At 39.1% G+C, this 22,304-nt stretch overlaps 1 long non-coding RNA gene across 1 annotated transcript in view; it reads left to right on the forward strand.

The window, feature by feature from the left end:
• Positions 1-4,168: 4,168 nt before the first annotated feature.
• LOC143856501 (uncharacterized) overlaps positions 4,169-22,304 on the forward strand; it is a 55,262-nt gene continuing 37,126 nt past the window's right edge. Inside the window, exon 1 of the long non-coding RNA XR_013238246.1 lies at positions 4,169-4,751. This is a non-coding gene — a long non-coding RNA (uncharacterized LOC143856501). The remainder of the gene's footprint in view (positions 4,752-22,304) is intronic.

A 22,304-nucleotide genomic window follows, 5' to 3' on the forward strand; every position in this document is an offset into this window, starting at 1 on the left:
TCGAAGAAGGGGATGGGGTTCCGGCTTGCCTGTTTTTCCTCGGCCCGTGGCCTCATGGCCCTTCGGCCGTCGTTTTTTCTTTCATCTGGGCCGGCCTGGCCCTACTCTCAGGCACAGGCTTCTTCTGCTCGTACGAACTTTTCAGCCTTGGATTCAAGTTCCTGCAGGTCCCGTGGTGGCTTGAGGGTAAGATGCAGCTTGAGATTTGGATCGGTGGTGGCATGCTTTAGTGTTGCGACCGCTATTTCGACGTCCATGTTAGAAAGCTGGGCCAATTCGGCGTTGAATTTTAACATGAAGTCTCTTAGGGTCTCGTTTCTTCCTTGTTGAAGGGCTAGGAGGGCGTCCGCTGGATCGTGGCGGAGGCGGTTGTTGGCGAACCTTGTGCTGAACTTCCTTCCGAATTCGTGGAAGGATGCGATGGAGTCGGGCTCCAATCTCATGTACCAGTCGGTAGCGGTTTTTCTTAACAGGGAGGCGAAGGCTTTGCACATAAATCCGTCCGACGTTCCCCGGAGCGTCATTTACCCTTTTGAAAGTTTGGAGGAACTCGAGGGGGTCTGTACTTCCGTCTTACAGACCGAATCGGGAGAGGTCTATTCCTGCCTCTACTGGGGTCTTTAAGACCTTCGAGGTGAACGGGGATGCTGTTTCCCTCTCCCATTCATCGAGGATGCTGTGGGCGTAGGGTTTTTTCATTTCCAGTTTTACTTCTCGGATTTGCCTTTGCAGGTCGGCGATGGGATCCATACCGGGGGGTTGCGCTGAGGTTGCTACCTCCTCCGCCCGAGTTGGGCGCGGTTCCTGGAAATGAGCGGTCCGGGCAGGGGGAGCGCGGCTTAGCGTAGCTTGCTTTCCGTTGTCTCGCTGGTGTCCCCTAGCTGTGGGGGGCAAAGGGTTATTTGTCGACGGGGATGGCATCCGACGGGTTGGTGCTCGCCTTCGCCGGGGATGACGCACCCCTGGCTGCTCCTCGTCGCCTTCGTGATAGGCTTCCGTCTGGTCCTGTGTTGTCAGGGGCCTCCCCGGGGCCGGAGGTTCCGGTGGAGGCAAGCGTTGGAGTAGCTCTTGGCGGAGTTCGTTGAACATTTCCATGGTGGGGACCATCTGCGGTGTGCTGGAGGAGGGCTGGTGTCGGCCCGAAAGCGGTGAGTTAGGCTCCCGGGAGCTTGAGGTGTGGGTTTGTGCGCGTTGAGCCTGGCTCCTGGTCATTACCCCTATTTCTTGCTGTTGGGTGTGGTTTCTCATCGCCATAAGGCGTTCAGTACTCGACGAGTCCCACGGATGGCGCAAATATGATGGCGTCTGAATCCGGGTCTGCGATCGCGAGGTCGGTAGAGGGCCTCCGCGGAATCTGTAATCACAAACAAAGGGGTCAGGGGGTCCGAGGTGGGTCCCGGACGACCACTTCGACACCTAAGTCAGATCCTTCGACCAATCGATATAAAGGACAGCGAGAAGAGGGAAGGGTTTTGATCAGGGTTACCAGGACCAAGGCGCACGGGTTCTTTTCTGGGTGTGCGGATGAGTGGGTCAGAGGGGACTAGCAGGGAGAGTAGGATTAAGTTCCTAGTCTCCTCTGTTGCTGCCTCGCCTCTTTTTCCGGTTGTTATGCGGGAGCTGAGAAAAGGGGATGTCTTTCAAAAGCCTCCCGTCTCTCTTCCCTTCCTTCCTTTTTAAAGGGAGGCGCACGGGCCTTTTCATCATTATGGAGAGAAAACCTTCCTTTGCAGGATTGGGCCGTTCCCCTGCTCCGCCGGCGCGCGTGGTTTTGCCGGATATTTCCTTCCATAACTTGTGATGATGAGGCTTGGACGGCGAGGGAGTGACACGTGTCATGATCGTATGGTCTTGCCGTTTTCCAACGCCTTTCTACATGAAGGTTAGGCTTTATTTGTGCATGGACGACACGTGGCGATGTGTGAGGGCGACGCCGTATTTGTGTCCCATCAGCAGCTAGGTGCATCGTTCAATTATTAGCAGGTATTTCAAGTGGAATGGAAACCTGCTACTTTTTCTCTCTTGGATTTTTCTGAGGAAAAGCTATGCGTGTAGACTTTCTTATTTTAAGATGGATACCTTGGAAACCTGCTATTACAAAGAAAGTGACTGAATGTATAAGTGGCAATTTCTTTGTTTTTAGCAACTGCCCTCATCTCGTTGATATATGTTTGCGATTTTTTTTACCAAGAAGGAAAGAATGCTCATTGGTGATTCTTTAATTAGGAAGATGCTCATTTGAGAACTCTTTCTAACCAAGTTTTAAAACTTGTGGCCATCCAAGGAGAAGAGAACATTCGAGCATTTTTTTTCATCTCGCCCTCAAATTGGACTCCAAAAATTTATCTATTCAATCACAACCCTTGCTTCTCTTAGCTTAAATTTGGAAATTCTTTTCAACCTCTCATTCTTTTATATACCCCCTCTTACAGACTCTCTTTGGTTTTTTTTATATATACTCTCTTTCTCTCTCTCTATGCCCTCTTTTCTCTAAAAGTTCTTTTCTCTCCCATGCTCTCCTCTCTCTACACACTCTCTTTCTCTCTACTTCTCCACCACTATCAAGCTCTCTCTCTCTCTCTCTCTCTTAAGTTTTCTTGTTCTCTCTTGTTCTTTTTCTTTTTCTTTTTCTTTTCTACTCTCAACCAAGGATCATTCATCCACCGTTCAATCCAAGGTGACACTAAAGCTTGAAGAGGAGGATTTGGCCAAAGATTGGAGGAGAAAAAGAATAAGTTCTTTTTATTTTTGTTATTTATTTTCAAGTTCAAGTTGATGTATTTTTGTTTCAATTCAAATTAGTGGAGTAATTTGCTTTTGTTTCATTTCCTTTTGAAGTTCTATATGGCAATTCTTCTCTTTTCTGTCTCCTTTATTTTTGTTTTTTTTTCATTTTTCATGAATAACTAAATCCTAGTTACTTAGGGTTTAGTTGAAACCATGGGGGAGGAGAAAAATATTCAATTAATTCCATCCAAACTTTTTGTAAGAAATTATGTAGGGTTTTGCTTTTGTACAAATCCCAATCATTCATGCCATTGGCTTTCCCCTTTCGTATGGATGATTGTTGATTAACAAAGATTAAATTCTATATAATTAATATAAATTAGAGGGTTAATTCGATTAAATTCTCATAAATAATGACACATTTTTAGATCTTATTACTTATTGACTGTTTAGTTGGCTTTTTAACCTAATTCAATGGATTGTTTTAATTAATCAATTTTATCCAAACTCATGGTGGATTCTAACCCTAAATACTCTTTTATATTGAATTAATGATTTTACACTATTCCAAATTACATTTGCAATTTTTCAATTCACTTAAGCCCTTAGAATTTAGTTTTCTAATTAAATTAGATAAGTAGTTAATTGAGATCATTAAAATTTGGTATACTTTGCCTAAATTAGGATTTTAAATAAAAAATATCTTAGTTGAATTTGATTCTTAGATTGATAGAATATACACTTATATATAGTGTTGGCTCCGAGGTCTAAGTCCACGGAAATCCTGAGTCCATTCCAGGCAACATTATATCATAGCTAGTATTCTAATCGGTAAAAGAATAGGATTGACAACTAGATTTCTCTTCCCTGAGTTCGACCCGTATTTACACGATCCGTGCCGGTTACTTTAAATCACAAACACCATATTCTTTCCCAGACCACCTCCCTCTAGTGCAAAAAGACTAGCCACAATACACTTGAGTGGGCGGTCCTTGAAAAAAAGGGGATTGAAATATCACTTCCCTTCATTTAACCCCATCGAATTAGTGCATAAGGGGAATACTCATTTTCATCAAAAAATTATGGGAGACAAAGAGAGGAACTCAGCCCTAATCCCATCGCTCCTTCTCCTCTTCCATGGCCGCCACTACCTCCTTCGTTCGATTCTCTCCCCATTAGCCACAACTCACCCACTCACACCTATAAATAGAGGTGCCACTCTCATTTTGGGAGGAGGTCTTTCATTTTCTAAGTTTCAATGAACAGAGAAAGAGGGAAAGATCACTTAAACCCTAACCCTAGCCTTGTTCGTCTTCTCAGATCATCTCCCTCCGGCGAAATCACGGGAGCTTTGGTCAAATTTTCATTCCGATTATCTTGTTTTCTCCCTAACTTTAGTGGTTGTAATTTTCTTCATCATCTTAACTACAAACCCTAGCTTCAAGCTTGAGAAATCCTAATTCCTCATCATTTTCTGTTTTCTATTTTATAAACCCTAAATTTCCCCCTAAAACTTTAGATTTGTGTTATCCTCTTCACCAACCTTACATCAAAGCTCTAAAATTCTTAGATCTGAGGCTTTTGGATTAGAAACCCTCATATCTGTAGATTTTTCTCTTAAGATCCCATCTTCATCTCCACCTCCATCACTTCTATTTCCATTGATGCTTTCATATTCAACTTCTACAATCTCTAAATCTGAGATCTGAAAGAGGGAAAAAACTAGAAAAATTGCTAAGGAGAGAAAAGAAGCTCGAGCTCCATCTTCATTCTCAATCCACGACCATCATTTCATTTGATTTCGGCAATTTTGCCGGAATCCGCCCAAACCTTTTTGAAATTCGATCATCAAGAGAAGGAGATCTGAAGAGCTAGCTAGCATTAAATCGGACTATATTCTCTGTTGTGAAGCATCATCTCAAATTTTTGCTCCGATCATCTCTGGCAATTTAAGTCGAACCATCGGCCAATATCATCAATTCAAGTGATCTCACACTCATTACAACTAGCAGTTCCTCAATCAGGTAATATGCCTCATTTCTGTTCATTCTTTATGCCTGCTTGATTGCTCTCTTTAGTTGTATAATTTTCATCAGAAGGCTTGTGTCTTTTATTATACCTCTTTGACTGTTTCATGGATGTCAATAGTTGTTATTGTTGTGTAGTGTCTTGTCTTAATATGGTTTTCTATCATGAAATTTATCTCATGATTGCTGCTGCTCTATACAAGACTTGAGATGAAAGATTTTTGTGTTATCCCTTCCATGTTTTTTTAGTTAGTTATAGTGGTGCATGTTTAAACAAGGTAAAAAGAAGGTCAGAAGATGTTTCCCCTATCATTTATCTTTTATGTGTTTAATTTATACCCCAGGTTTGAATGCTCATATCATCCTACCGGGCAATTGAATAATTGGATTAATTCACCCCTGTTTCTGCCCCTGTTTTTGAATAGCAGCCCCTCCTCTGTTGCCTAGTTATGATAGTGCTCGTAGCAGTTCCCCTTTTATTACTGAGTTAAGGTAATGCATAGCAGCTCCTCTATTGTTAAGTTATGGTGATGCCTGTAGTAGTTTTGTAGTTGATAAGAGTACTGTTGTGTTTTAGAAGCTGTCCTTCAATGGTGGTAGTCTCATAATAAAAAAGATGGGCATTGTGTCCTCTGCTTTATGTCCTTTTGATGCTTCGTATTCCTTTTGGTGTAATTTTGTCTATAGTGTTAATGGACCTGTAATAATTTTTTGTTCATTTACTCTGTTGTTAACCTTATAAACAGTATAAATTCTCTCCTGATTTGAGATCCTAGCCATTACAGGCCTGTCAGTTAGTTATCTCCATTCTCTTGGATTTTTTTTATCAACATTGATTCTTATTCAGTTCATGACATGGTTCTTGTTATATATATATATATATATATATATATATATATATATATTTGTATTTAGATAGTTGGACGAGTCTTGATAACTTTGTTTCCTATTGTTTTGAAGCCATTAGAAATAAGAAGACTCTGAATTAATTTAAGTAGCATAATTTCCTCATTGGTGTCTTCATATTTCTTTCATGTGGCTGCCATGTGAAACTATGTTTTCATGTATAGGGACTACCTGTGTTGGGTAGTGCTGCCATACAGCAAGCTGCATAAATAATTTTAGTTCCTTTTAGTTTGATGTTATCACATACACGCACACATGTGTGGACCCCAATCCCGAGGAAGGTGGCTGTAAGCCCAAGGGTCTACTCTCCTATCTTATTTTGATGATTCTAAACACAATTGATTTTGTTTTTGAATACTAATCAATTTGCCTTGAAGTGTTGTGATAAGATAGGTTGATCATAGAAGGAATCATCATATCACTTGGCCGTGCTTGAAGATGTACCACACAAGAGTCAAAGGAGCTAGAGACCACATGGGACAGCTTACCTTGGAAGAACAATCAATGTGGAGCTCACCTCAACACACTCAAGCAAAGCAAGCACACAATAGAAGATCTATGAAGACCAAGACCAAAGAGGAGCGTAATTATATTTAGACTTGTACATCCTCTCTCTTTGATTTCTAAGTCAACGCAAACTTTTTAAATGTATTTTTCAAAAAACTAACACTCCCCATATTAAACTTAATTGGTTAAGTGAATGGTTATGTGGTGGACCAACATGTTGGGACCGTCATAACATTCCAAATTATCATAAGAATATGAGTTCCAAAAGCCCAAAATTAATTAGCAACAAAGACAGGTTAATTCTGCTGATTTTAGGCTTCTCAGAACTCCGAGATTTTTCTCGGAGCTCTGAGCTCGGAACTCCGAGAAATAGTCCAGGAAGTATATTTCATACTCTGGACACTTTCTTGGAACTCCGAGAAATGGTCCAGGAAGTATTTTTCCAACTTCTGGTCATTTTCTCGGAACTCCGAGAATTTTGTTCGGAACTCCGAGAATTTCTCGGAGCTCCGAGAACGTCGCGACAGCACAAAAAATAGCCGTTGGGTTTCAAATGAAAATTTTATTTTTGGGGTATTTTTGTTACCTCCACCCCCAAACGGTCATAAATCTATTGAGGGTTATAAATACACATTCAAGAGGTCTATCTATCTCTCTTGAATGATTAGAAAAACAACCTTAAGCATTCAAAGCATTTGCAAACCCTTTTAGCTGGAGCTTTTGTTTTCTTCTTCACCAAACTTGCCTTGTATTTGCAAATCATTAGTGTTTGGATTTAGGACCTTTACTTGCAACCCTTTCTTTGTGTGGAGAATATTCAAGGAGCAATCATTGTGCATCAAGCCTTCAAGAGAGGCCAAGCAATTTTCTTTCCATTTATTGTAAACGTGGCTAGGGCATCCTATTCTTAATACCCTAGGGACAAGCGCTTAGAACTCGGCGAAGAACGAGAGTCGGTGTAAAGGTTTAAGGGCACCCTCATTTAATACCCTTGGAAGTGTAATTGTCTCGGAGCCGGGCGTCGTGGAGGTCTCAGATAGTGGAAATCCTTGAGGACGATCTCAAGAAGAGTGAAATAGGGCTTTGCCCGAACCACTATACATCAGTGTGTTTTTCTTTTATTCTTGCACTTTCTTTTTTGTATTTGGTTTAGCACTTCCTTTGTATTTTGATATTACGTGAACTAACCAAAATTAAGCAAGAAAAAGAAAATTTGAATTAGGTTAAAATTGTGAATTCAAAAAGGGACAAATTTTTGTTAAAACCAATTCACCCCCCTCTTGGTCCCATAGACCCATATTTCAACTGGTATCAAAGCCTCGTCTCTACTTTGTTTAAAACCCTAACCGGTCTAGAGAAAAGATTCTAAAAATGGCAAACTACCCCCAACACCATGAAGGATACTCAAACACTAGGCCACCTTATTTTGATAGAACAAATTATGGATTTTGGAAAACCAAAATGAAAATCTTTTTAACCCAAGATTACCAAATTTGGAGAGCCATTCATAATGGATATACCTTGCCCACTAGAAATCTAAATGAATAGACCGAAGCCGAACAACAAGCCTCAAACTATAATGCCAAAGCCATGAATTCTTTAATTTGTGCTTTGTCACCCGGAGAATTCAATAGAGTTTCAAACTTAAATTCGGCTAAGAAAATTTGGGACACCTTAGAGGTTACCCATGAAGGAACTAACCAAGTTAAGGAATCTAAAATGAATCATCTATTTAGGCAATATGAACTCTTTCAAATGACACATGATGAAACCATTGCCGACATGTACACTAAATTCACTAACCTAGTAAATGGACTAAGGGGACTTGGGAAACAATTTTCAAATAGAGATTTAGTGACCAAAATTCTAATATCCCTACTTCTATCATGGGAATCCAAAACCTCCGCAATCACCGAAGCCAAGGACATGAACACATTAAATCTAGATGAAATAATAGGGTCCTTGATAACCCATGAGATGATTTTCAAAACAAAAGCACCCGAAATTGAAAATAAAATGAAAAAAGGAAAAGGTGTTACTTTTGCTTGCAATGTAGGTGATGATGAAGAGGCGAAGGGAGACATGGAAGATGAGGTAGCCCTCCTAACAAGAAGGATCAAGTTCTTGAAAAGGAATATGGGAGGCATGAGAAATAGAAGGGCCAATCCTCCATTCAAGAAGAAAGAAGAGCTCGGTGACGGATCATCTCAACCCCGATGCTACGGATGCAAGAAACTTGGACACATTCGCCCGGATTGTCTACTCAACAATGAGCCTACTCCAAACAATTGATTCAAGAGGAGAGAAGGCAAGAAAGTAATGACCGCCACATGGGATGAGAACAATGAAAGTGACTGTGAGCCGGATGATGGAGAAGATTGCATGATAGTAAAAAATGTGTGCTTCATGGCTTCAACAAATGACAATCAAGAGGTAAGCAAGTTAAATGATGTTATTATTTTAAAAGAAGTTCTTGATTCCTTGCAAAATGCACATGATTAACTTGAAATTAAACTTGATAAAAATGCATCTCTTGAAAATTCACTTTCTAGCATGACAAAAGAATTTGGTTGGTTAAAGAAAGATCATGATTTTTTAGAAGATGAAAATAAAAAATGTAAAGTTAAAATTCATAATTTAAATGCTACCATCAAGATTTTAAATGAAAATCGGCAAGAGCTATCCATTGAAAACAACAAACCAAAGCATGAAAATAGTAAACTATCTCATGAATATGATGAGTTAAAGAAACTTTTTGAAATGTTTGAAAATGGTTCACTAAAATTGGATAGGCTTGTTAATATTCAAAGATTGTCACATGATAAGAGTGGACTTGGACATAAATGGGATACTACAATTTCAAACTATAAGAACAAATTTGTGAAGGCTCCTTCTAGTGGTACTAAAACTTATTTTTATTGTGGTCTAGAAGGACATTATAAGGTTGCTTGCATGTGTGCTAAAAAAGATAAAATCAAATTGAATGCTAAAGTAAAAACAAATGGACTTAGCAAGATTTGGAAGATTTGGGTACTTAAGGAATCTCACTTGCCTATTCATATGTAGGTATGCCTTAGAAGCCACAACAAGAAGAACACATGGTACCTTGATAGTGGATGCTCTAGACACATGACCGGAGACCTCACTCAATTTTCATCCCTCTCACTCAAGGATGGTGGAGATGTTACCTTTGGAGATGATAAGAAAGGAAAAGTTAAAGGAGAAGGCACCATAGGTAACTCTACTTCTCCCATACATGATGTACTTTATGTTGATGGCTTATCTCATAATCTTATTAGCTTTAGTCAATTGTGTTACAACAGTTTTGAAGTAGTCTTCAACCCCGACAAATGCATTGTTAAGAATAAGATAGATGGAAAAGGGCAATTCATAGGTTCTAGAGACAATAACATTTACACTATTGGGCTAGATGATCTTAGACTCCAAAACGTAACTTGTCTTAATGCCATCAGTGAAGATTCTTGGTTATGGCATAGGAGGTTGGGTCATGCCGGAATGGATCTCATTTCAACCTTCTCCTCAAAAGACATTGTTAGAGGATTGCCTAAGTTCAAGTACACCAAAGATCACATTTGTAGAACTTGTCAATTAGGCAAACAATTGAAGAACTCTTTTGCCCCTAAAAATATGATCTCAACTACTTACCCCTTGCAACTACTTCATATGGATCTTTTTGGACCAATGAAGACAAGTAGCTTAGGTGGAAAGAAGTATGTGTTTGTTGTTGTGGATGACTACTCACGATTTACATGGGTTATATTTTTAGCACATAAAGATGAAACCTATGAAAATTTTCTTAAGTTATGTAATCAAGTCCAAAATAAAAAAGGTATTACCATATCTTACATTAGAAGTGACCATGGAACGAAATTTGAAAATATATACTTTGACACTTATTGTAATGATCATGGTATAAAACACAACTTCTCGGCACCTAGGACACCTCAACAAAATGAAGTTGTAGAAAGAAAGAACCGAACCCTTCAAGAAATGACTAGATCAATGTTACATGAGAATGGTCTCCCTAGATACTTTTGGGCGGAGGCAGTTAGCACCGCTTTCTATATCATAAATAAGGTGTATATGAGGCCAATTTCTAAGAAAATACCTTATGAGCTTTGGAAAAACTTCAAACCAAAAAGAAGCTATTTTATGGTGTTTGGTTGTAGATGCTACATCTTGAATATCAAAGATAACTTGTATAAATTTGATAAGAAGTCGGATGATGGCATATTCTTAGGGTATTCTACACATAGCAAGGCGTATAGAGTGTTTAATAGAAGAACCCTAGTTGTAGAAGAATCCATGCATGTTACATTTGATGAGAGAGAGCCAACACCTCAAGAAATGCTACATGATGAGGATGAACCTATTGAACACCTCTTACCTAAGACAAATGCTCCTCCCCATGCATCTACAAGTAATACATTACCTAGTGAGAAAGTTGAGAGTGTAGAGGATAACTCTTTACCTAGGGATAGAAGAATATTGGTAGATCATCCTGAATCCCAAATCTTAGGTGATGCCACATCGCCGGTAAGAACTAGATCATACTATCGAAGTGTGAGTAACAACTTGGCGTTCCTATCCGAATTAGAACCTAAGACCATCAAGGAAGCTGAAAAGGATGGATATTGGTTGATGGCTATGCAAGAAGAGTTGATGCAATTCGAAAGGAACAAGGTGTGGAGGCTAGTGCCTAGGCCTAGTGATCATCCAGTCATTGGCACAAGATGGGTGTATAGAAACAAAATGGATGAAAATGGAATAATCATTAGAAATAAAGCTAGGCTTGTAGCCCAAGGGTACAATCAGGAGGAAGGAATAGACTATGATGAGACATTTGCTCCTGTTGCCCGTATGGAAGCTATTAGGATACTTTTGGCAGATGCATCTCATAAAGGATTTAAATTATATCAAATGGATGTCAAAAGTGCCTTCCTAAATGGCTATATCTAAGAGGAAGTGTATGTTGAGCAACCTCAAGGTTTTTAGGACCACAAACATCCAAATCATGTCTTCAAGCTTGATAAGGCTATATATGGATTGAAGCAAGCTCCTAGAGCTTGGTATGAGAGGCTTTGCACATTCCTAGTAGAAAAAAATTTTGAGATGGGAAAGGTGGATAAAACATTATTTATCAAAAGAGAAAATCAAGATATCCTCCTTGTCCAGATCTATGTGGACGACACCATCTGTAGCTCGACTAATAAAAAATGTGATGAATTTGCAACTCTAATGAAAAATGAATTTAAAATGAGCATGATGGGTGAGTTAACCTACTTCTTAGGACTCCAAATCAAATAATACCAAAATGGGATATTTATAAATCAAGAAAAATATACAAATGAGTTATTAAAGAAGTATGGTACGGATAGCACTAAGACATCAAGAATTCCAATGAGTAGAACTGCTAAGTTAGAAAATGATGAATTTGGCAAATCTGTGGACCAAAAGATGTATAGGGGTATGATAGGTTGCCTACTCTATTTGACAGCCAGCAGACCAGACATTATGTTTACTGTCTGTCTCTGTGCTCAATTTCAATCGAATCCAAAGGAGTCTCACCTATCTGCAGTCAAGAAGATCTTCAAGTACTTAAGAGGAGCCCAAAGTCTGGGACTATGGTATGAAAGATCTACTGCCTTCACTCTCACTGGATATTCAGATGCAGAGTTTGCCGGCTGTAGAGTGGATAGGAAAAACACTAGTGGGACTTGTCATTTCTTGGGAAAATCACTTGTTTCATGGTTTAGTAAGAAACAAAATTCAGTGGCTCTATCCACAACAGAAGCAGAATATGTGGCAGCTGGAGCTTGCTGTGCACAACTCCTATTGATGAAAAGCACATTGATGGACTATGGAATTAAATTGGAAAATATTCCCATCCAATTTGACAATACTAGTGCTATAAACTTGACAAAGAACCCCATACAACACTCTAGAACCAAACATATTGAGATTAGGCACCACTTCATTACAGATCACTCACAAAAAGGGGACATTTGCTTAAAGTATATCAACACTGAGGAACAATTGGCTGATATCTTTACGAAACCCCTTAGTGATGAAGAATATGTTATATCCGAAGTGCCTTGAACATTTGGAGTGCGGATCAAGTCAAAGAAATTGCCAGATAAATACTTTGTGCCTTTCACCTGCCTATCTATATAGTATATATCTCATCCTTGTTTGGTAGTATCTGCATGAATGAGATGTCAAACCTTAATCTTAAAAATCACTCAATTGGTACTCTTAGCCTTCTTAGTTCTCTAAGATGGAGATGTACCTTCACCTTAATTAAAATACCTAACAATTTGGCATTATGCCAACATCTCGATCATGAACAGGTATATGTGCATTACTTGGCTATATATTTTATAGCATAAGCAATGATTTAGGGAAAGAACCTAACTCAATCATCATTTACTCCTGCTTATCATGCTATGGTTTCACACTTGTAATATCTCATGCTATGTTTTTCTTTTCAAAAAAATAAAAAAATAAAAAAAGGGGGAGTTTGAAGGCTAAATTTACTACCACATGCTTATACATCTTAGTTTTGCCTCATTCAAAAGCCTAAGGGGGAGTTTTATAACTAATCAACATGAATTACTTCTTGAATATATCCTTGTTCATGTATGTGCTTAAAACTTGATAAATTCGCCTTTTTGTCGATGATAAAAGGGGGAGAAGTTTGAAAATTGATTCCATATGCATTATATGCTTTTACTTGTTATCGTTTATCATTGTGCATATATTGAGGGGGAGTTCCTGCATTCACTTGCCTATTATGTCACTCCACACACACCTCATAATCAATTTTATTTGTCATCATAAAAAAGGGGGAGATTGTAAGCCCAATGGTCTACTCTCCTATCTTGTTCTGATGATTCTAAACACAATTGATTACGTTTTTAAATACTAATCAATTTTGCCTTGAAGTGTTGTGATAAGATAGGTTGATCATAGAAGGAATCATCACATCACTTGGCCGTGCTTGAAGATGTACCACACAAGAGTCAAAGGAGCTAGAGACCACATGGGACAGCTTACCTTGGAAGAACAATCAATGTGGAGCTCACTTCAACACACTCAAGCAAAGCAAGCACACAATAGAAGATCTATGAAGACCAACACCAAAGAGGAGTGTAATCATATTTAGACTTGTTGTACATCCCCTCTCTTTGATTTCTAGGTCAAGGTAAACTTTTCAAATGTATTTTTCAAAAAACTAACACTCCCCGTATTAAACTTAATTGGTTAAGTGAATGGTTATGTGGTGGACCAACATGTTGGGACCCTCATAACATTCCAAATTATAATAAGAATAAGAGTTCCAAAAGCCCAAAATTAATCAGCAACAAAAATAGGTTAATTCTGCTGATTTTAGGCTACTCGGAACTCCGAGAGTTCCCACGAATCTCCGAGAAATAGTCTAGGAAGTATATTTTATACTCTGGACAATTTCTCGGAACACCGAGAATTTTCTCGGAACTCTGAGAAATGGTGCAGGAAGTATTTTTCCAACTTCTGGTCATTTTCTCGGAACTCCGAGAAATGGTCTAGGAAGTATTTTTCCAACTTCTGGTCATTTTCTCGGAACTCTGAGAATTTTGCTCGGAACTCCGAGAACGTCGCGACAGCACAAAAAATAGCCGTTGGGTTTCAAATGGAAAATTAATTTTTGAGGTGTTTTTGTTACCTCCACCCCCAAACGGTCATAAATCTATTGGGGGTTATAAATACACATTCAAGAGGTCTATCTATCTCTCTTGAACGATTAGAAAAACAACCTTAAGCGCTATTTAAAAAAAAAAAACAACCTTAAGCATTCAAAGCATTTGCAAACCCTTTTAGCTTGAGCTTTTGTTTTCTTCTCCACCAAATTTGCCTTGTACTTGCAAATCATTAGTGTTTGGATTTAGGACATTCACTTGCAACCCTTTCTTTGTGTGAAGAATATTCAAGGAGCAATCATTGTACATCAAGCCTTCAAGAAAGGCCAAGCAATCTTCTTTCCATTTATTGTAAAGGTGGCTAAGGCATCCTATTCTTAATACCCTAGGGAGAAGTGCTTAGAACTCGGCGAAGAAGGAGAGTCGGTGCATAGGTTTAAGGGCACCCTCATTTAATACCCTTGGAAGTGTAATTGCCTCGGAGCCGGGCGTCGTGGAGCTCTCATATAGTAGAAATCCTTGAGGAGGATCTCAAGAAGAGTGGAGTAAGGCTTTGTCCGAACCACTATACATCGGTGTGTTTTTCTTTTATTCTTGCACTTTCTCTTTTGTATTTGGTTTAGCACTTCCTTTGTATTTTGATATTAGGTGAACTAACCAAAACTAAGCAAGAAAAAGAAAAATTGAATTAGGTTAAAATTGTGAATTAAAAAAGGGATAAATTTTTGTTAAAACTAATTCACCCCCTCTTGGTCACATAGACCCATATTTAAGTGGTGAGGACACCCCCCCGTCGATACTCTGAGACCTCCAGACGTGAAGGAGAGCTCTACCAAGGAACTCTCGAAAGAGTGCCCCTCACAGCATGAGTGGCGATGTAAAATGAGATACCTCTTGATTCGTGGACGAGCTCGGAACCGAGACGTACCTAAAATAACCGAGAGTCGCCATCCAAGGAAGTAAGCCTTGGAACCCATACTATACTCTGTCACAACAGATAACCAGAGTTAAGCGCTCCCAATTCGTCCGAGTGTAAACACCCGGTCTCTTATGCCATTAATTTATTAACTTGGAAGAATTTTGGGCGAAAATCATGTGAAATGGGAACGGATATCCCCGAGAAAATGTCTACCTAAACATGCATGACTCAGGGATAAAAATTATAAGCACACACAAAAGATAAATGAAAGAAGTGTCACCTAAACATAGCTAGGTTATGAGTGTCATACCTAATTGGTGTCTAAGTTCTGATGGACAAACACATGCAAGCTACAGCTAAAGGTATAAGGTCTGTACATGAAAGTAAGAAAACACAACAAAACACACAGCACAACTGGACTCCACACACGACTCGATACAACAAACCCTAGACTCTAATGTGATACTTTACTCGAACTAGGATGGTCATCCCGGCTGCTCTATGTATCCCAGCCTCCGGAAGAATCAGAGTCAACATAGTTCGGTGACCTATTCTAAACTACAATACCTAACCATCTAAGACAGCTATCCTAGACTCGATCAACTAGACCCAACTAGTTTTTAAAACTTTTTGTACGAGTGCTTAAGTTCAAGTGAATTGTAACTTTTTAGGACTCCCTATATGCCCTAACTAATGCAAGTTGATTAGCCTTAAGCTAATGCAGGTGGTTCCTAAATCCTCTGTGTAACTAGGCTGTGTGTCCTAAGAGAAACCATGGGCTAACTAAGTGTTTCCTAGTCTCGCAATTGGCTTGACTAAGTGTCTAATCGACCACGACTCGAGGCCTCCTAACTCGTAGGACACTCACACGACAAAACACACAAAGCATCCACATAACCAGGACAGACTCCTAACTCTAAGACACCCCAAACTTCTAAGACAAACTCCTAACTCTCGGGAAAGATCTTTTTGAAAAGGTTTTGAAGAATTCTTTATATTTTTGGAAGGTTTGAAATGTTTATCTTGAAAGGTTTGACTGGACTTGGGATAAGGATCTCAAGCTGCCTACGTACTCCCGTGAGAGGGGATCAAGCCAACGTAGTTCGGAAACAGACTCTTCTAACTAGTCTCCTAACGATTCATAACTTTTGAGAATATTATATTGGATTTTTCAGATGTTTTTATGTTTTTGAAGTGTTTTTGAGATTATTATTATTATTATTATTTTCCACCCATTTAGCCAATCGAAAACACAGAGACCAACAAGAAAGCAAAAAAAAAGAAAAAGCAACACTCCTATATGATCCACAGCCTGGAAGAGTGTCGGAAATGAGGACAAAAAAACCTTTTAGCCTAAGGGTTGTCCTAAACAAGTATATCAGTTTCTCAGATAAAGATAAAAATGGGTAAAATCCCGAGAAGGTGTGAAAACCCTAAAAGACTACGCTAGACCCAAAAAGATGAAAGAGGAACTGAACTAGAAGATAAAGCCTTGCACTGGACTCTCTGAAAGAGGGTGCAGATGAGACAAGGCCTGTCTCTTAAAGAAGATGTTTGCTAAAATATATGAGACATAGCCTGTCTCCCATGGAAGGCTCTACATAGCTCTTTCGTCACCCCTATAATGATAAGAAAGGACTACAGCCTAAAAGAATCTGAAAGACTAAGTCTACTATGTACAAGAGGGGAGTGTTATTAGGACATAGCAAAACCCCTAAGGATGGGCTTGGGATAGCTCCCTCATCGCCCAAATTCGATGGGATCCCAAGGTCAATGGTGATCTCAAAAAATATGCTAGGAATAATCCTGAAAATACAAAGTCATTCCTAGAATACCAAGGAAAATCCCTACAAATAAACAACCTAGACCTCCGAAGATAAAGCTAGTTTGACCAAAAGCATAGGGTTTTGCTCAATTCAGGTAATCAACTCGAGAACTAAAAAAAGAAAAAGGGACAATATCAAAACTAAAGAGGAATGGGATCAAATGCGGGCTAAATATAAAGTCAAACAGAGAGGTAAGAGATAATAGGCACATGAGGACTCAAATCAATTGACAAACTCTATAGGTCAACATTTGAATATCACAGGTTCGGGTAAGGATATCAAATTGAAATCTCTCAACCATAATATGCCATTAGGAATTAATATCTATGGCTCCCTACATTCGGATGAACCAGAGCAAGACTAAAAGAAACAGGGAAGGCCAAAAACAAGGTAAATGAGTTCCCCAACTATAAATTTCAAGAGACTAAAATGAAAGAGAGTCAAAACGTATCATCTCCATACCATTCTTGGATAATAATACTCAAAAGTTGAATTTAAATGTAGAAGAATTTGAGCCCTTCCACCATCACTAAATTCCTAAAACCCTCTTTCATGGATGTTATTTCTCTTCTATATCCATTGAATCCCTACTTCTATTAGCTTTCTTTACCTTAGTTTGATCCCTGCTCTAATTAACCCAATTCCATTGATTTCCTACACCTGCTAACATCAATTATATTCAAATCCATTCTCTTCCATTTCGACCTTATAGACAGAGGTGAAGAGGCTCAGAGAAAAGCTGGATTAAAACTAGAGGCCATTAATAGTGATATATTGCAGGAGATTAAATCTATCAGAGATTGAGATGGCTGAGCTTTGTGTGGGGTTTTATGAGAAATGAAGCACGTCTAATCGAGAGGACGAGTTCAGTCCTTTGATTAACTTTGTCTCACAAAAAAACAGATCTTATACACTTACCACAACCTATCAATATGCATACATGACCATAAGCATAGAATGATTGGCAAGAAAAAAAAAATTGCTTAACATCATGAAATCTCCAACACTGAAATCTTGAATTTCACTTAGGACTTTTGTTGAATAGATGTTGTGCATAAAAAAAAACAAAACTCAGAGCAAAGATTAGAGTATAAGGAAAGATCCTAGGATAATTTCATTATGCCTTCACTCAAGGAATCAAACTTTTAGCATCTAAATTGATCCAATGTTAACTGCTCAGCAAGTTCTAAATCTAAAATGAGGTTGATTAGAAAATCCGAAAAAAACTATGTTCACTCTAGATCATCTACAAATTTGACAGAAGAATAAATTAAAAAAAAAATCTATCAACTGCTTGTAAACCAACTAGCTATTTATGCATGTAATTTTACTCATATAAGGAAAATTATAGAACATACCTGAAATTTGTCTTCTTTAGTCAAGATTGCCGGATTTTGAATCAAAACTGACGAACCTCAGTAAAGCTATCGGATCTGACCAAAGGAAATAAAATATTGCCGGAAATGATCAGTTTTGGCAGCTACCGGAGATGACGAAGAAGGTGATGGCTTTCCCTCGAATTTCCTTTTCAATCGGTAGAAAAAAATGGCTTTGGATAGCAGCTGAGGATGAAGATCAATGATCTGAGGTGAAGACAAATGCCGGAAGAAATGGAATTGCAGCAGATGATTTCACCGGAAAACGGCAACCGGAGATGATCGGAGGTGAAGCTCTCAGATCCCCTTGTTTTTCTCTTCTCTCTCTGAAATTTGCAAATGAAAACCTTAGGTCCCTGAGAAATGAAGCTTGATTTGGTATTTATAGGCATTTTCTTGGGTGTTGATATTGGCACTATTAGTTTTGATGGGCGCGCGGATGACGGGAAAATTGATAAGGCGCGCGGTTCAATCGTGTCCTATTCGGATCTTGTTCTGCACTTGCCAGGATAATTCACTCCCGTCTGCATTTGCACTGTGACACTTATCTCAGCTCGTTCGCTAGGCAAACATGCTTAGATTTTGACAAAATTTTGCAGGGACTTAACTGGGACCCTAAGCTGCCATAGGGTGGAATTTTGGGGGTCCAATTCAATGATTTGATAAGGTTTTGAACAAACAAGCTATAAAAGGGATTCAGTCAAAATGGGGTGTCTACAGATGCCCCTCTTTTGCGGAGCGTGCTTGTCATGCGAAGGCCAAAGCTAACTAGACAACACATTTTGGCCGACTCGAAATGAAAAGAAAGTTAATTTTAGGATTTTTGGTTTTGAAAAAGATATTCACAAGGGTAAAATGATGAAATAGCCTTTCACCGGACTCTGACTCTGCAAAAACTTATCATATTGATGAAACTTTCATCCATTAGATTTTAACTTGGCAAACATTGGTGAGATAGCCTCTCTCCGACTCTTAACTCAGCATTCATATCATGTCAGTTAAAAATATTTTTTTAGAAAACAATCATATCCAAGAGGAAACTGCTTTTCGCTCAAACTCCGTTTCTTAGGGGAAACTGCTTTTCACCCAACCTTCATCTCCAAGAGAAACTGCCTTTCTCTGGACCTTCAACTTCACGAACTGCCTTCCTCTAGACTTTTATCTTCAGGATAAACTGCCTTTCTCCAAATCTTTACCTCCACGAGAAACTGCCTTTCTCTGGATCTTCATCTTTATAAGGAACTGCCTTCCTTTAGACCTTCTTCGCGAAAAACTGCCTTTTCCTGAATCTTTATCTCCATGAGAATCTGCCTCTCTCCGGATCCTCACTTCTACGAGGAACCGCCTTCCACTAAACCTTCTTTTATGGGAGAAACCGCCTTTCTCTAATTCTTCATCTCTGCGAGAAACCGTCTTCCTCAAGACCTGCACCTCCATGGTAATACAGTCTACTACCACTCAATGATATCAATCAAACTGTATTTTATTGATCCGCCAACCTCAAGGTGAAACTGCATTTCACCCAACTCTCTTTTTTTGGTAACACTGCATGTTACCTCTTAACGGTTTCGATAAGACAGCATTTTATTGAACTGCAGACTCAATAGTGAAACTGCATTTCACCTGCCTCTCTATTTCTGGTAACACTGCATGTTACCTCCTAACGGTATCGATAAGACAACATTTTATCGAACCGTAGACTCAACAGTGAAACTGCATTTCACCTGCCTCTCTATTTTTGGTAACACTGCATGTTACCTCATAACGATATTGATAAGACAACATTTTATCAAACCGTAGACCCAACAGTGAAACTGCATTTCACCCAATTTACTAACTCTGGTAATACAATATATTACTGACCAACGGTATCAATAAAACAACATTTTATTGAACTGCCAACTCAACGATGAAACCTCATTTCACCAGACGACATCTAGACGGGTCACAGCTTGGCATTTCACCGACTAGACACCAGAACCAAGATTTGAGAAGACTACTTATTGATGACAGCATGATAAATGAAACAACCAACTTTCAGAAAATAACTATCTCCAGCCAAGAATGACTGAGATTGCATGATGCTTACCAAAAACTGGACTCGAAGATCTTGACATGATTCTCAGGAGTTGATCTCTCCTTCCTTTATGAGAACTGCATTCTAGTGAGATTTTGGAAATTGACTCAAGATTTTACTGTAAGAAACTGATTTTCTAGAACACTAACTCTGTTGAGAGAAATGACGGAAGAGCTGAATTTAAAGAATGTGTTCATGCTCCTCTTATCTTTATTTGTTGAGAATAGCTATCTCAATCATCATTGTTGGCTTGATATCTTTTATGACCTGATTGCTTAGTTTATAAAAGATGCCCCTAGTATGATTTTACTTTCACGATAGATTCATAAGAGAGCAAAACACAATGACATGGCCAAGAGATTTTCATTTCATTGAGTGTTTGAGGTTACAAAGTTTTCTCATGTACAACATACGGACTTTGGTTGATGACTTCCTTTCGATTCTACCAGCTGCATGTGCTTCGAATGGGTCTGAGAACTTGCCATTCTTCTGAACCTACTCTGCTTTGTATCACCTTCGAGGAGACACATATTCTTCATTTTTTTACCCATCACCCCAGCTTTGGAAAGGATACCGACCACACAGGACTTTGAAACTTGACATTGACTTGACAAAGAGAGGACCTTGACTAACTTGACCTTGACTTGACAGAGAAAGGACTTTGACTAGCAACAAACAAGGATTTTGACAAACACATGTCTTAGACTCTAAGAGAGATTGAATCTGCTTCTTAGCCTGATAAGTGTTTAAAAATGGTACAGTCTACCACTCTTTGAATCTTTTGAAAACCATATTTAAATGTGTTTCATTCATTTTTTGGTATTCCCGTCATGGTTATTATCCCTTTGGATTGCTTAGCTTCAATCTCCTAACCTAGAGAGTGTCAGACGAAGCTCTGATGGCACTTACTCAGACTTTGGGATAATGCCTCAGAAGAAACAAAAGTCTTGTTGGCTTTCAGAAGTTCTTGTCCTTTATGAAGTCACTGTCATAACCAAATCGCTTTTTCAGGTTTTCGATTCAGCGGACCGCATGCCTTATATTTTGCCTGGACTGCCTGCCCTTGCAGGTTTTCCATCTAGCAGGCTCAGCACCCTGATTTTTGCCTAAGCCGCCCATTCGGGTTTTCAACTTAGCGGGTGAGTGACCCTAACTTTTGCCTAGACCGCCCTTTCGGGTTTTCATTCTAGCGGGTCTAAGACTCCATCATTTTTCTTTCTTTCTGTTTCTCTACAAACCTAAGCATAAATAAACCAGAAGGACTTTTAGGTAGGCTTGGGTTCGAACAGGTTAAACCTTTGGTTTGTTTTTATGCATTTTGACCGAATTTGGCCCTCCAGACTGCCTACGTATCCCCAAAGAGAATGGGAATCAGGTCTGCGTAGTTCGCCCATTTGGGTTTCAAGGATTGTTTGTTTTGTTTCTTTCTTTTTTAAGGATTTGAAAGATTTGACCGAACCCGAATTGATTAGGTTGCCTACGTACCCTGTAGAAAGGGATTAGGTCATAACGTAGTTCAAGTCTATTATCTTTTATGACGTAAGTCATTAAAGATGCCCCTAGGTTGTGTATGACAACGAAAGAGGTTTTTTTTTTAGCTTAAAGGGTTTGCAAACGGTTTTTGACATTTGGGTTGTTGGCTTTTAGGTTCTGATCGACCAAGGACGGCCTCCTGGTATTTCTAGGCATAATATTTCTTTAATTGGTCTAGGTTTGTAGGTTCATTTAATTTTTCTCCATTTTCGTCGAGGAGTGTTACGGCTTTCCAGGCAGGACTTCATCAACTATAAATGGAGTAGACCAATTTGGCCTGAACTTTTCTCTGGGATTAAACACTGGTGCCCGATAAGATTTCAGGACAAGATCTATTGGTTTCAAGTCTCGAATCTTGACTTTCTTGTTGAATGCCCTTTCGATTCTTCTCTGATACCTTTGGATATGATACAAGGCTCTCAGTCTCTTTTCATCGATCATCTGTAACTCATCATGTCTAGTTTCGGCCCACTCAGACTCTGGCAGATTCGCCTCCATCATGACTCTTAGAGACAGGATTCTCAATTCAACAGGGAGAACGACTTCCGTTTCGCACATCAGAGAGTACGGAGTTACACCTGTAGAGGATCTGATCGATGTCCTATAAGCCCACAAGGCATACAGGAGCTTATTCGACCAGTCCTTATAAGTCTCTGTCATCTTGCTGATAATAACGTTGATGTTCTTATTTGCAGCCTCTACAGCA

The sequence above is a fragment of the Tasmannia lanceolata genome, unplaced genomic scaffold (assembly GCF_043159265.1).
Source record: "Tasmannia lanceolata isolate RefF3 unplaced genomic scaffold, GAP_Taslan_0.1 ptg000023l, whole genome shotgun sequence".
NCBI lineage: Eukaryota > Viridiplantae > Streptophyta > Magnoliopsida > Canellales > Winteraceae > Tasmannia > Tasmannia lanceolata.